The following is a 16,113-nucleotide window of genomic DNA, read 5'->3' as shown; positions in this document are numbered from 1 at the left end:
TTTTTTTTTTGAGATGGAAACCTTGGCTCTAAGTAACTGTGCGGTAAATTTTAATGGAATTTGGGGACCTTTCTTTTGTTTTAATTTGGATCAAAGGATAAAGGATGGGCGGGCAAAGTGCGGGAATTATAACAGCAAGTTTTCTTGTCATGGTCGTATGTCGTGTTTGTCGGTTTCATTTCATTTTTGTTGTTTATTTCCTTTTTGATTATTCGATCCCTCTTCACCCTACAATAGATACCGCGACTGACCATTTGAGTGACTCACCACAATGGAAAATGTATAATTATTGCAAGCAGACGGTCAGTAGTATCAACAAATAATTATTCGACGAAAAGGACGAGGAACATTAAAGGTGAGAGCACATAAAAAGCTCTTCTTCGTAGAGGAACAAAGGAGTTTTAGGTTGACTTAGTTCGATTTTGGCCCAACACTTCTTTCTTCTTTTCCGAAAAAGCCAGCCGATGACCTAAGTTATTCGAAAAAAGCTTTTTATGTAGTCTCACCTTAAGATATTTGTTTTGAATAACATCTTTTCGTCAAGAATTCTAAGTTCTCATATCAAAAATTAGCTGGAATGTGTAATTTTCCCACACCCATCCCCTCTCTCTCTCGCTCTCTGCAAGACTACGCTCCGTATAAAATCAATGGTGCATATTGTCCCCATATTTGGAAATTCCCCACCATTAACGGTTCATTTTATCCGAATTGATTTGTGGTTTTTATTTACAACATGTTTACTGACAGGGTGGTGGGGGTGCTAACCTCTTCCCCACTCTTCCCCCTTCCATATTTGGTTTACAAACGGAAGTATGCTAAATGCCACTGTTTTCTGAAAATGAAACAATTCGATATGAATCTAAAAGTCTACAAGGCGTTAAGTCTTGAGTCTGGTTGCAGGTCAGGCGGAACCAAAAGTTCTTTGAATTTTCAATAGATGGAAGTTTTCTTTAGGTATGGGTGCTTATTTAAATATTTCAGTTGACAATATTATTTGATTAATAATATTATTCTATTCTATAATTCATATGAGGCTTCCCTTTTCAGCCTTTAGTTTCCACAGTTTTCCCTTTGAAATTAATGCCTGCCCTGCGTTTTTCATTTGGCAAAAAAAAATTAACCTAATTTTTCCAACTTGTTGTTGTTGTTTTATTTTGCATTAAATATGCTACTTTATCAAGCCTCACCCACCCATTTCTTGATGTGTGTGTGTGTGTGTGCGTGTGACCCATTATTCGGCTGATTAGGCCGCAAAAACAGACAACGCCGTCAACGTCTCTCTTTATTGACTTGCGTGCCACATTCCGCTTTGAAAATTGTCCATTTATGTGTAATTCAGTTGTAATTATTTAATTCGTTTAATTTTTTTTTGTTAATTTCGTGGATAATTTTTTCAACAACAAAAATGCAATTTTTACATTTTTCTGATTTTGATTGGCCGACCTTTTGCTGGAGATTAGCTTTAAAAACATGCATTTGATTATTGCAATAATGCAATGTTTATTATTGTTGTTGTTGTTTAACAATTTTCAAACCTTTGGGTATTGGTGTGACACTTTATTGTAGGTGTTTTTTTTGCTTTTTTTTTTTTGAGGAAAATGAACTTGAAAATCTGAATAAAGACTGCATGCACTTTAATTACCCCTTATCATGCTGCAGTAGATGATGATTTTCAGAATTTCTTTTTTGTTTTCAAAATTTCCAATGTTTATTTTTTGTTATTGTTTTTTGTCGTTTTTTTGTTGTTGTTTTAATTACATTGTGTTTTAACAATAAATTAAAATTGTCAGAGACATTAATCTTGTATTGGCTATAATTAAATTTTATTATTTTTTAAATAAAAAACTGAACTTGCATGCATTTTTTAAGAGAAAAACGAATTGGTGAGCGGAAAAATTTCAGCGGGAAAATTTCTAAAAATCAATAGAACTTGACATGCATGTATTTTTCTAACGGGGAAAATTGCAAAATAACACGAAAAAGTTACCCTGCTGCTAAAAAATCTTCTAAAAAAAAATTCCCTAAAAAGCAAGATTCTTAAAAAAATGAAGACATCATTTTCGTGTCTAAAATTTACCGAAGCAAAATCCGATTTTAAAATCTAAAGGAAACAGTATAAGTGAGAATATATAAAACGCTTTTTTGAGTGGCTTAAGCCATCAGCTGACTTCTTCGTAAAAGTACAAATGAGCGTAGGGTCAAAATCGAACTAAGTCAACTTAAAACTCCTTTGTTCTTATGTTAGGAAAACAGAAAGAGTTGTGTTCTTTATTCAAGACTTCTTCTTTTCCGTAAACTTAAACATGTACTACGAATGGTTAACATTTTATACCTTTTTCGTCTTGTTCTAATTACGATGTAGGGAACGCTACTTGCGAAAGATGATTGGGGTGTTATGTATAACAATAAACGAAGGGAGTGTGAATGAGACTGCTCTGTTAGGAAAACAGCCAAAAACCTTTTACTCTCACCCATGGTAGAAGAATACAGGTAGATGCATCAAAGATTGGAAACATTGATATGTCAAATTATTTAAAATGTATTTTTTTCAAAAAATAGGTAAATTTTTCTATGTTTTCTTATGTGACGCCAATCGGAGGTTGCCAATATCAATAAGCGGATCGAAGTATTCCATTTTGATATTTCATCAAATATAGATAAAAATATTGGTATGTGCACAATTTGAAGGGAAACGAAAGTTTAAGATTTCTGGTTATGAGAAATACTTAGACATAGCAAGTTGTAAAGAATCGCCGACTTGCTTCGTATGTTATGACATATGTATATATTTTGGAAATTGTGACATTTTATGGGTGAGGTACCTGAAGGTGTTGGCAGATATCTATCATCTTTACAACAGATTTTGGGTTAGCAAAAATGTTTAGATGTGTGAGAATTGAAGAGAGTTGGATCTTTATTTCGGATTTTATGATCATTTTGGTTATTTGTGGGGGAGGTACCAGAAGGTGTGGACCGATATATCCCATCTTCATAGCAGATCTTGTGTTTGTAAAAATAATGGGATGTGTGAAATATGAAGAGAATCGTATGCTTATTTCGGATTTTATAATCGTTTTGGTTATTCAAAATGTTGACCCTTTGCGGGGGAGGTACCACAAGAAATGGTCCGATCTCTACCATCTTTATACCAGATCTTGTTTTGATGGAAATATTGAGATGTTCCAAATCAAATATTCCAAATACCAAATATTCAAAATTTTGACCAATTGTGGGGGACCTACCAGAAGGAGTGGATCGATATATTCCATTTTCACAGAAGATCTTGTGTTAATAGAAATAATGGAATGTGTGAAAAATGAAGAGAATCGTATGCTTATTTCGGATTTTATAATCGTTTTGGTTATTCAAAATGTTGACCCTTTGCGGGGGAGGTACCACAAGAAATGATCCGATCTCTACCATCTTTATACCACATCTTGTGTTGATGGAAATATTGAGTTATGCCAATTCTGAATGGAATCGGATGTTAATTTCGTGTGTTATGAGCTTCATTTTTATTCCAAATGTTAACCCTTTGTGGGGGAGGTACCAGAAGAAATGGTCCGATCTCTACCATCTTTATAACAGATCTTGTATTGATGAAAATATTGAGATATGCTTAGTTTGAATGGAATCGGATGTTAATTTCGTGTTTTATGAGCTCCATGGATATTCAAAATTTTGACCCTTTGTGGGGGAGGTACCAGAAGGATGGTACCGATATATTCCATTTGCACACCAAACCTTGGGTTAATAAAAATATTGTGATGTGTGTAATTTGAAGATAATCGGACTCTTTCATCATATTTTATAAAAGTTACAATTATTCAAAATCTTAACCCTTTGTGGGGGAGGTACTTGATGGAGTGGATCGATATGGTCCGTTTTCGCACTTGACCTAGCACTGATACAAATACTAGGATTTGCAAAGTTGAAGCAAAATTGGATATCCTTTCACACTCTGTGCAGTAAATTATTCTCTTTGAAAATGTTGGCATTTTGTGGGGGGAGGTATCCGAAGAAATGGACCAATACATTCCATCTTGACACCAGACCTTGGGCTAATAAAATTATTGGGATGTGTGAAATTTATTTGAAGATAATCGGGTTGTTACATCACATTTTATAAGAGTTAAAATTATTCAAAACGTTGACCCTTTGTGGGGGAGGTACTTGATGGAGTGAACCGATATGGTCGATTTTCGCACCTGACCTAGCACTGATACAAATATTACGATTTGCAAAGTTGGAGGAAAATCGGATTATCCTTTCTCTTTCTGTGCAATAAATTATTCTCTTTGAAAATGTTGACATTTTATGCGGGAGGTACCCGAAGAAATGGACCGATATATTCCATCTTTACACCAGACCTTGGAGTGGACGATACTGACCATTTTCGCACCTGACCTAGCACTGATGTAAATATTAGGATTTGCAAAGTTAGAGAAAAATCGGATTATCCTCTCTCTCTCTGCAGAAAATTATTTTCTTCTTTTTGAAATTTTCAAAAATTTCCACCATTCGTGGGGAAGGTACCAGTGGGAGTGTACCGATATTGTCCATCTCCGAACTCGATCTAAGTTTGACAATAATATTACGATGTACCAAGTTTGGATCAAATCGTATACTCCTTTCGAGAGTTATCGTGCGCATCAGCCAGCCAGCAAGACAGACGCACGGATGGACATCGCTAGATCCACTCCAAATGTCTTGAAACAAATTTGGTCCAAAGAGACCTATGGTCTAAAACCATTATTTCGATGAGACACATTTTGACCGTATCAAATGATACGCCATATGGCTGAGGGTATAAAAACATATGCGGGTGTGTGTTGTACTAAATAAGTCAAACCATGACGATTGACGTATGACCAAATGCAACCCCAAAGGTGAGAGTACATAGACGGCTTTTCTGACTGGCTTAAGTCATCGATTGGCTGGCTTCTTCGTAGAGAAACAAAGGAGTTATAGGTCGACTTAGTTCGATATTGGTCCTTCGCTCCTTTGGTCTTTTCCAAAGAAGCCAGCCAGTCAAAAATGCTTTTTATGTATTCTCACCTTCATTGCGATAGGCTTACACTGCCTTTACACGGTGGCATTTTTACATGGCATTTTTATCAATTCTCTTTTAAAATTTCTGCGTAAATCTTCGCGCCATTTTTTCCTCTATCCTTGTCCCTCTACACCTTTTACCAACAAAAAAAAATGGCATGGTTAAAAAATGTCACCGCAGTGTTAGTGGGGCATAATATCAAAGGGAAAATCAAGGAGCAAATGAAAATCGCATATTTTAAAGATAAAGATTTAGATTTGCCAAAAAAGATAAAAAAATATTCCTGAAAACCGAAATGTTGTTCAAAATATTCGCTCGAGTCACTTTTGCTAAATTCCATTCCATTTGTCCGCCATCAACCCAATTATGGGCCATAAAAAATCAGTTATTTCTATGGCAATCATAAACAAGTCATTATTACAGCAACATTTTCATGATCAATGTTAGCCTGAAAACGGAAAACAATAACAACGACAATGTGTCTTTTAATCATTGAAATCCCTCCCCTCTCAGCTCTTGATACCCAAAGCCGCTTAGAATTGCTAAGCCATGGAGGACAACATATGCATGCTAATTATGGGTCTCTGGAATAATGAATAGAAAACATGAAATGAATATTATTCTTGTTCTTGTGATTGTTGTTGTTGTTAATTCTGAATATTTATTACCCTGACCGGGAACCCTTTTTGCACAAAGAAATCTATTCTAAATCATTTTTATACCCTCCACCTTGGAAAGGAGGGTATATTAACTTTGTCATTCCGTTTGTAACATCCCTAAATATTCGCATAAAATTCTAATTCGATTTAACGATTTCCGTCTGTCTATCGGTCCGTCTGTCTGTTGAAATCACGATACAGGCCACATTATTTGACGTAGAGCGCCAAAATTTAGCAGATCAGTTTGTATTGTGTCTAGGATGGTTGGTATTGAAAATGAGATATATCGGTCCATGTTTTGGTATAGCTCCCATATAAGGGTACCTCCCGATATTCGGTATTTTGATTATTTTTGCCACATTTTTTCACGGATTAGTCTAAAAATTTGTATTTGTTGGTCATAATGGGTTCCAGCACTGGTGGCGAAACATTGTATCTATAAGTCCACGTTTTGGTATAGCCCCCATATAACGGTACCTCCCGATATTCGGCATTTTAATTATTTTTGCCACATTTCTTCGCGGATTTGTCTAGAAATTAGTATTTGTTGGTCTTAATGGGTTCTAGCTTTTGGCGAAACACTGTATGATAGGTCCACGTTTTTGTATAGCCCCATACAGCCGTATCTCCCGATATTCGGTACTTTGATGATTTTTGGCACATTTTCCCATGAATATGTCTAAAAATTGGTATTTGTGGGTCATAATGGGCTATAATGTTTCCTTTACCCTAAGGTGGAGGGTATTAAATGTTTGGCCCGGCCGAACTTATTGTTTTTTTACTTGTTATTTCTACCGTATCTTTCGTTCAATTCGAATACTTTGCGACAATTCGTTTTGAAAATTAATTGATATTCTATTCTAATCGGCCATAAGTCCCGGGCGGCTGGTAGTTAATGTCCACAAACACCTGAGTTGATCGAGAGAGATATAACAGCAACAACAACAACATCATTTTGGTATTTGTAAATGTTGTTACGAAGTAAAAGTTGTTTTCTGTTGCCATTTTGAAAAAAAAAACGAGCGGCGACAAATGACGTCTCGGCTGAGCTGCACATTTTTGAGATGTTAGAGAATTTGCTGTTTAAAAAAAATTCATAGATATTGAAATTTGTAATAAGAATTCGAATTGACTGGTTGAGCAGGAACTTGATTTGTATGACCAGTGGCAGATTGGTTGCTGGTGGTGGTGGTGGTGGTGCAAAAATGCTCGTATGACAAGTTTCAATTGCGTTTATTTCCTATATTGGCTATTTCAAAAAATTGTGGTGTGCGCCTTTAAAAGGGGTAACCCTGAAAATAATTGATAGCTGGAAGAAGAAGAACAATTACTAAAAAACAGCTGATTATTCCAATTACTTAGATGTCAATATTAGGGAATAATGTAAGAAGAAAATGGAAAAATTAAGCGAGGAAAATGGCAGCCAGAATTTCCTGGCAAAAATTGTAAGAAAAATCTGCCCTTTTTGATTTACCTGTGAAGAAGATTGGATGTGTGGCTCCCTGTAACCAGCGAAGAAAAAAGCCGACAAAGTTTTTGGTGATGAACCACTTGCTGAGAAGTGAATTCAATGTTTTTTTATTTATTTGAAACACATATACAAACAACACGAAATACAAACTTTTTTTTAACAAAATTGGAAGCCTTAAAATAATTATACAAAATTTAACAACAAAAGGCGAAAAGTTGAAATAAAACTTATAACAAAACGAATAATTTTCACAAAAATTGAAAATTAAAAGACAAATTGAACTTTTCTTAAAATTAAAACAAAATTTGGAAACAATTTAACAAAATTGAAAAGAAAAACCAAAACAATTAACTAAAAATCTAAACCAAGAAAATAAATCTTAAACCTAAAAATTCATGGAGAATTGGAGCCTACAAGCCACACCATCGCCCATCCAATCCATCGAGGGAGCCGCTGATTTTGCGCCATTGCTAACCCAGCGTGGCTTGGTATTCCCAACCGACATTTTGTACAAGAAACCTCGGACAGACAGACGGACGACGAAGCATCATAATTAAATTCCGCGGTTTTTTCCTGTAAAAAAATGGAGAAATATGAATTAGAAGGGGAAACAAATGAAGTAAATTTTAAATTTTAATCACCTTTTGGTTAGTCTGTAGGTACACGACGTTGAACAGAGCTCTATTCAAGGTTAGGTAACCAGGCTTTTAATCCGTTCGTCGATTTTAAGTGCTATCGACACTCCATCTTTGTTTGCCTTTTCTGAAAGTAAATGAAAGAAATATAATTAATAAAAAAATTTAACGTGGAATATAATTAAAAAAGCTAAACTTTAAAACAATACTTACGTACATACTTGTTGGGAAGAACCACAATTGCAAGCCGCCATTATTGCACCCTAATTTTTGTCATCAGAAATCGCAGTCTAAAAGAAGAAAAAGTAAAGTTTTTCTTGTAATTTTTGGCAAAATTGTACTTGTTCATTGAATTGAATTCATAATTAAAGTTGAACGCATACGTTAAAGTTAGCATGTAATTTTTTCTACGAATTGTTATTTGGGAATTTAAAGTAATTTAAATAAAATGTACCAATTTTATACAGAAAATATAAATATGTCTTTGGCTTAAAGCCCTGTTTAAAAAGGTGGTGGTAATGATATAAAATGTGGTAAGTCAAGGGTCAGATCTGGGACGTCAAGTATAGTAGACGTCATGGCGAGAGGTGTTCTCGGAGGGAGGGCTATCTCCTGGCTGGTCAGCCGCCAGGAGCACTGTTTCTGTGAAGAAAACTAATGTTATTTTGGGATTTGGTTGTAGTTAGGTGAACGTTTTCTTTTTAATTTTTTTTGTTGACATGTTTCAGGCTTCTTTTTACCCCCTTTTTTAATTTAGTTTGAAGTCCGGTATGATTTATTTGTTTGTTCAACCGAAAAGATCGGCAAGTGGCAAGAACCAACCCCCAATCCGACGAGCCATAGCCGCGCTAAACGCCAGCATACCGGCAACGCCACTTAATGGTCAACACAGCGATTTCATTTCGTTTTTTTTCTTGAACACGGTTGTTACAAAATAGACGGTATTTTATCTAAAAGAAAGGAGGTTCTGCAATTTTTTTTTAGAAAAAAATATTCAATTGATAATTTTTCGCTAAAATTTCCATTCATTCAGCAGAAGGTTTGTTTGGTATATTTTTCTTGCAGGAATTGTGCAGCAGCTTCTATTTGAGAGACTAATGCCCTACACAGATGGCAGATTTAATTTACATTAAAAAAAGCTCTTAATCAGCATTTAATTTTTGCCCAGACCAATGGTAGAATCTGCAATTACGATCCGTTTCGCCCATAGATCCAAAAAAAATATCGGTGTCTCGGACGCATTAGACACTTCGATTCTATATTTTTAAAATTCGGAAATTTGAAAAAACATTAATATTTTTATGTTTTATTTTCATTATACCCTCAGCCATACAGGGTGAAATAAAAAAACACTGCAACAGAGTCAAAAACCCCATAATTTTTACATTTTTTTAAATTTCATTGAATGAAAGCAAAAAAAGTTTGGAAATAGCATCAAATTTTAGAATAAGTTTAGATTTGTTCGAATTCGTCACCTTTTGGCACGAATTATGGCCTTCAAACGGCCAATGAAACTGTCACAAGCTGCCCGAATGTTGCTCTGCTCTGCGGTATTTTGGCCCATTCCCGGCGAAGCACTTGCTTGATGTGATTGATACTTTGGAGAGTTTTTAGTGCCAACCTTGCTTTCCAAAATACTCCAGACACAGAATAGTCCAACGGATTGGTATCCGGAGATTTTGGTGCCAGTATGAGCTGGAAATGAAGCGAGAAACATCATTTTGTAACCATTCTTGGGTCGGGCGTGCTGAGTGCGATGGTGCTGAGCCCTGTTGGAATGTCCAAAGTCTGCGGCCAAAATGTTGCATGCCCAACGCTTTAATATACCCTCCAGAATATTTTGATGCCACGGTCGAATAATACGAGCGGAGAGTGACCATCGGCTGTTATGGCGGCCCACACCATCACCATGGCCGACGTTTGAGTTCTGGTGGCCAATGGCTTTATCCCGAGCTCATTTTTCAATATTTGCTGAATGGAATATTGCGAAATAACGGTTTTAGACCCTAAGTTTCTTTGGACGAAATCCGTTTCAGGAAATTAGGAGTCGATCTAGCGATGTCCATCCGTCCAACCGTCTGTCTGGCTGGCTGGTGCGCACGATAACTCTCAAAGGAGTATACGATTTAATCCAAACTTGGTACATCGTAATATTATTGTCAAACTTAGATCGAGTTCGGAGATGGGCAATACCGGTCCTCTCCTTCTGGTACCTCCCACACAAAATGTCAAAATTTGCAAAGAAAACAATTTCCTGCACAGAAAGAGAAAGGATAATCCGATTTGGATCCAACCTTGCAAATCCTACTATTTGCGTCAGCGCTAGATCAGGTGCGAAAATGGACAATATCGGTCCATTTCATCAAGTACCTCCTCCACAAAGGCTCAAAATTTTGAATAATTATAACCCTTTTAAAATGTGATGTACTAGTCCGATTATCTTCAAATTAAATACATCACAATATTTTTATTAATCCAAGGTCTGGTGTGAAGATGGAATTTATCGGTCCACTCCTTCTGGTACCTCCCCCACAAGGGGTCAAAATCTGGAAAATTCATAAAGCTCATAAAACACGAAATTAACATCCAATTTCATTCAGACTTGGCAGATGTCAATATTTCCATCAACATAAGAACTGTTATGAAGATGCTAGAGATCGAACCATTCCTTCCGGTAACTCCCCCACAAAGGGTCATAATTTTGAATAACCAAAACGATCATAAAATCCGAAATAAGCATTCGATTCACTTCATATTTTAGACATCCCATTATTTCTACTAACACAAGATGTGCTGTGAAGATGGAATGTATCAATCCACTCCTTCTGGTACCTCCCCCACAAGGGGTCAAAATCTGGAAAATTCATGAAGCTCATAAAACACGGAACTAACATCCGATTCCATTCAGACTTGGCAAATCTCAATATTTCCATCGACACAAGATCTGTTATAAAGATAGTAGAGATCGAACCATTCCTTCCGGTACCTCCCCCACAAAGGGTCATAATTTTGAATAACCAAAACGATCATAAAATCCGCAATAAGCATTCGATTCACTTCATATTTTAGACATGGCATTATTTTTATTAACCCAAGGTTTGGTGTGAAGATGGGATTTATCGGTCCACTCCTTCTGGTACCTTCCCCACAAAGGGTCAAAATCTGGAAAATTCATGAAGCTTATAAAACATGAAATTTACATCCAATTTCATTCAGACTTGGCACATCTCAATATTTCCATCGACAAAATATCTGTTATAAAGATCGTAGAGATCGGACCATTCCTTCCGGTACCTCTCCCACAAAGGGTAAAATTTTTGAATAGCTAAAACGATTATAAAATCCGAAATAAGCATTCTATTTACTTCAAATTACACACATCCCATTATTTCTACTAACACAAGATGTGCTGTGAAGATGGTAGAGATTAGACCATTCCTTCTGGTACCTCCCCCACAAGGGGTCAAAATCTGAAAAATTCATGAAGCTTATAAAACACGAAATTATCATCCAATTCCATTCAGACTTGGCACATCTCAATATTTCCATCAATGCAAGATCTGTTATGAAGATGGTAGAGATCGGACCATTCCTTCTGGTACCTCCCCCACAAATGGTCGTAATTTTGAATAACCAAAACGATCATAAAATCCGAAATAAGCATTCAATTCACTTCATATTTCACACATCCCAGTATTTCCACCAACACAAGATCTGTTATAAAGATGGTAGAGGTCGGACCATTCCTTCTGGTGCCTCCCCCACAAATGCTCATAATTTTGAATAACCAAAACGATCATAAAATCCGCAATAAGCATCCGGTTCTCTTCAAATTACAAACATGACAATATTTTTACTAATCAAAGGACTGGTGTGAAGATGGAATATGTCGGTCCACTCCTTCTGGTACCTCCCCCACAAAGGGTCAAAATTTTGAATATCGTGTAGAACACGAAATTGACATCCGATTCCATTCAGACTTGGTACATTGACATTTTATTGCCCGAGCAGCTGTGTCGATGCGACTATACGTGCTATTATTTACACCGAGCAATTTTTAATGTTTGCTATGTAAACATGCCATAACATCACACAGCAGGCTACCGAAGCTCTGGAAAACAGCGCTTGGCAACGACTGACAGCTGCTGTTAGAATTCCCCCCCTGGGCATCGACTGCCCTCCATGTGGTTGGTCATTTCGGACATTTAGCAACTACAGCAACAATAGATAGCTATTTAATATGCAAGACCTAATGCAGATTTTTCAATTCGATTGAGCTTTGTTGTTGTTGCTGTTGCTTTAAAACAATAACAATAAATAAATAGCCACCTCACAAACTTTGTAGCTACGAAGAATAGAATTCACTTGCGCAGAGTTCTTATGAAAATTATGAATAATCTGCGGGGCTATTTGCCCATAGCCAATAGCTTTTTGTTGGTGTGTGGGTGGGTGTGTACGTTTTTTGCTTTGTTTTCTCCTAGTTTTGGAGCGTTTTTGGTTAATCATTTCCTATGGCGTCAAAGAAACAATCGATCGCTTCGACGTTATGTTGGTCATTTACGTTAAGTGCCGGGTTCAGTGTTAACACCTGATGACTCAAGACCAAGCGCAAACTAATAAACGATTTTCAAAACTACCAATTTCGGTTTCAATATCCAAAAGCATGGTGGCTGGTGGCGGGGTGGCACAGTGGAGCCTAACCCCCAATCGAGCAAAAAAAAAAAGAGAAACAATTGCTTTTTCAAGAATCTATGTCAAATTGTCTTGACATTGATCTGTTAGCTAAATGTTAACATAACAGTGCCATGTTAAGTGGCAGTGTATAAATCTTAATTGGCAGGTGTTCGAGGTAGAGGAGCGGGGGGGTATGTTGTGTAGTATCATCCTCATTGCCTTTTGCTGTCCATTCATCTGAAAACGGAAATATCTTTCATTGTTAGTGTCAGCCGTCTTTGGGGGATTATCTCCTCAATGCCGTTGAGAATTATTTATAACTTGGCAGCAGAATAATAAATCTCTTGAAAATTTCGTATGGATTTATTGGAAAATTTCATATGGGAAATTTGAAGAGGTTTCGTAGAGAAAATTGAAATTTAGCAAATTTTCCTATAGAAACTCTAGGTGTGCCTGGTTACCCTAAACTTTAAAGAAATTATAACTGGATTTCGTCTGTTAACGCAAATGATGTGCAAAAGAGAGCAGTGCGAGAGAGAAACTATGACAGCCCTTTTTTACTCAAAGTTTGCAAGTTCTTTTTTCCGAATTTCGAATTAAACTTTCCGAATTTCGGATGAAATAAACGAACTTTTTCCGATTTTTCGGATAAAAGCATAGAAAAAATAATAAAAATTCTTTTTTTTTCGAATTTCGGATCAAATCATCTAAAAATCCAAAAAAAAAATCAAATCATCTAAAAAACTAAAAATTTTCAGAATTTCAGAAATTTTTATTTGTCAAATGGCTTATGACAAACAAGGCCTATATAGGTCTACGTCGTATAGACCCCAATATAACGGTTATACAAAGACATAGAAGTGTAAAGATAGGACAAGACAGAGTCAAAATATGGTAACCCTCTGAAAATACCTCTGGTGTTACGATATCATAACAACATCGTTACCAATGTTAACTGATTTAAACCCTAAGGCAATGTGCAAATTTTCGGAAAGGTCCATGGAATAGAATTTTGAAATAAAAATTTTGGATTTTTCAAATTTTTATTTGTCATCCGTTTCTGTAATTGTGGTTTTTATATTAACATATCTCTGCCATGAGCTGTTATGTATTGTAGACACAAACCATTTGCTCAAAATGCATTTTGTCTAGTCTTTACCATTTTAGGTCCTTGGGCTATATTCGGTATTTTTAAAATGTTAACAGAATTTTTTAAGGATTTTATTTTTTGAAAATTTACAAATTCGTTCCAAATGGTGGAGGGTATTCTAAGTTCGGCCCGGCCCTTTGTAACTTGTTTAAATTTCGGATCAAAAATTCCAAATTTCGAATGAATTAATCGAACTTTTCCCGATTTTTCGAGTAAACCCGTAGAAAAAATTAAGATTCTTTTTTTTTCGAATTTCGGATCAAACATTCCGAATTTCGAATGAATTAATCGGACTTTTCCCGATTTTTCAGGTAAAAGCTTAGAAAAAATTAGGATTCTTTTTTTTCCGAATCTCGGATGAAACATCTAAACATTTTCCAAATTTCGGATCAAACATTCGACTCTTTTCCGAATTCCGAAAGAATTAAATTAATTTTTCCCGATTTTCGAGTAAAACCATAGAAAAAATTCAGATTTTTTTCCGAATTTCGGATCGAATCATCTAAAAATTTTTAGAATTTCGGATCAAACATTTGACTCTTTTCCGAATTTCCAACGAATTAAATGAGTTTTTCCCGATTTTCAGGTCAAACTATCAACAAATTCAGACTTTTTCCGAATTTCGGATTAAACATTTAAACATTTTCAGAATTTCGGATCAAACCTTCGATCCTTTTCCGAATTTCCAACGAATTAAATGAGTTTTTCCCGATTTTCCGGTAAAACTATAGCACAAATTCAGATTTTTTCCGAATTTCGGATCAAACATCTAAAAATTTTCAGAATTTCGGATCAAACCTTCGGCATATTTTCGAATTTCGAATAAATTAAATTAATTTTTCCCGATTTTTCGGGTAAAACTATAACACAATTCTGTATATGCTGAATATTGTCGCGAAAATATTCTGGAGGGTGTATAAAAGCCTTGGGTACGCAAACATTTTGGCCGCGGACCTTGGACATTCCAACAGGACTCAGCACCATTGCACTGAGCACGCACCGCCCAAGCATGAGGTTACAAAATGAGGTTCATCGCTTCATTTCCAGCACACAATAGCCACCAAAATCTCCGGATACCAATCCGTTGGACTATTGTGTCTGGCGTTTTTTTTTTTTTAAAAGCAAGGTTGGCACTAAATAATTCCAAAGTGTCGATCACCTTAAGCAAACCCTTCGCGGGGAATGGACCAAAATACCGCAGAGCAACATCCGGGCAGCGTGTGACGGTTTCATTGGCCGTTTGAAGGCCATAATTCGTGCCAAAGATGACCAATTCGAACAAATCTAAACTTATTCTAAAATTTGAGACTATTTCCCACATTTCTTGCTTTCATTCAATAAAATTTAAAATTTGCTGAAGCCCCTCCAGAAAAATTGCTAAAATTATTTTTTTTTTTCAAAAATTTTAAGACATCAACCTCAAAATAATGCCATAAATCAAAATTTCCTCAAATGTTCCAAAATCCATAAATCACTCGTCACCTCGACGGTTTTGTAGATTTCATTGTGGCATCTCTTGGTAATGGTGTTTGAATTGCATTGATTGCAGTTTCTAGATTTGGGTTTGGGGTGGTGGCCACACTACTAATTTTAATTGCTGGAAAAAGAAACAACAAAAATATAGCTGCGATGAATGCAATTTCCAGCGTCTGGAAAAAAAAAAACACAAAATATTGAAATGCATTTTCTTTGAAAAAATTGGCATTTTCAACATTTTCTGAATAAATATTTATGGAGTTCCTTGTTCGCAATTCTTACAAAAATAAATATTCAAAATAGACATAGAACAGGTATTGCTGATGATTTAAAAACGTATGCAATGGTAATGAAATCATGTCAATTCCTGGTATTTAATATGACTTTGGTTTGAGTTCAATGGGAAGTGAGGGAAAAAATCGAAATCAGAAAATTTTCTCCAGAAAGAAAACATGCCTTGATTTTTTGTTCTCCCCAATATCAAGCAATGCCTACAACATTCTAAGTAAAATGTTTCAGAATTGTCCTAACCTTGATTGTTTCAAATGTATTTATGTTTTCTTATTTGATGATGAACATAAGTGGCATTTCGGCTATAAAAATCTCATCAATTCTTCCAGACAGACGTCGTCGCCGTCTTCCGTAGATCATAAAATGATGACTTCATAAAAAAATCGCCGATGATGGAAAGCCTAATGAAATTACTTTGATCGGCTCGTTAAGTATTTGCATTGACCAAATTATAGTTTATTTCTTGAGATGTTGTTGGCAATTCGGCGAGTAAACATCAAAACAACAACAATAAAAAATAACAACAATAAAAGTTCTACATCTGTGTGTGTGTGTTTACAATATATGGAAATTTATGAACTCGGTGGAAAAATTACAACAGCAACCAAAAACGAAATAATAAACTGAACTATGGCAGGAAAAAATATAGACTTTGGTCAATGAGTCCAGTGGCGATTGGGTGGTGGTGCTTCGCCAGCCACACC

General features: G+C 35.8%; 1 protein-coding gene and 1 long non-coding RNA gene across 4 annotated transcripts in view; one reads left to right on the top strand and one right to left on the bottom strand.

The window, feature by feature from the left end:
• The window catches only part of LOC105262054 (uncharacterized), a 34,133-nt gene that overhangs the window by 8,338 nt on the left and 9,682 nt on the right, over window positions 1-16,113 (top strand). The gene's annotated exons all lie outside the window — the stretch shown is intronic.
• On the bottom strand, window positions 7,396-8,711 carry LOC131803120 (uncharacterized). The gene is made up of 2 exons (XR_009342482.1): window positions 8,032-8,711; window positions 7,396-7,945 (listed from the first exon to the last, which is right to left on the bottom strand). It is a non-coding gene; the product is annotated as an uncharacterized LOC131803120 (long non-coding RNA).

The sequence above is a fragment of the Musca domestica genome, unplaced genomic scaffold (assembly GCF_030504385.1).
Source record: "Musca domestica strain aabys unplaced genomic scaffold, Musca_domestica.polishedcontigs.V.1.1 27, whole genome shotgun sequence".
Taxonomy (NCBI): domain Eukaryota; kingdom Metazoa; phylum Arthropoda; class Insecta; order Diptera; family Muscidae; genus Musca; species Musca domestica.
This window is presented reverse-complemented; position numbering and strand designations above follow the sequence as displayed.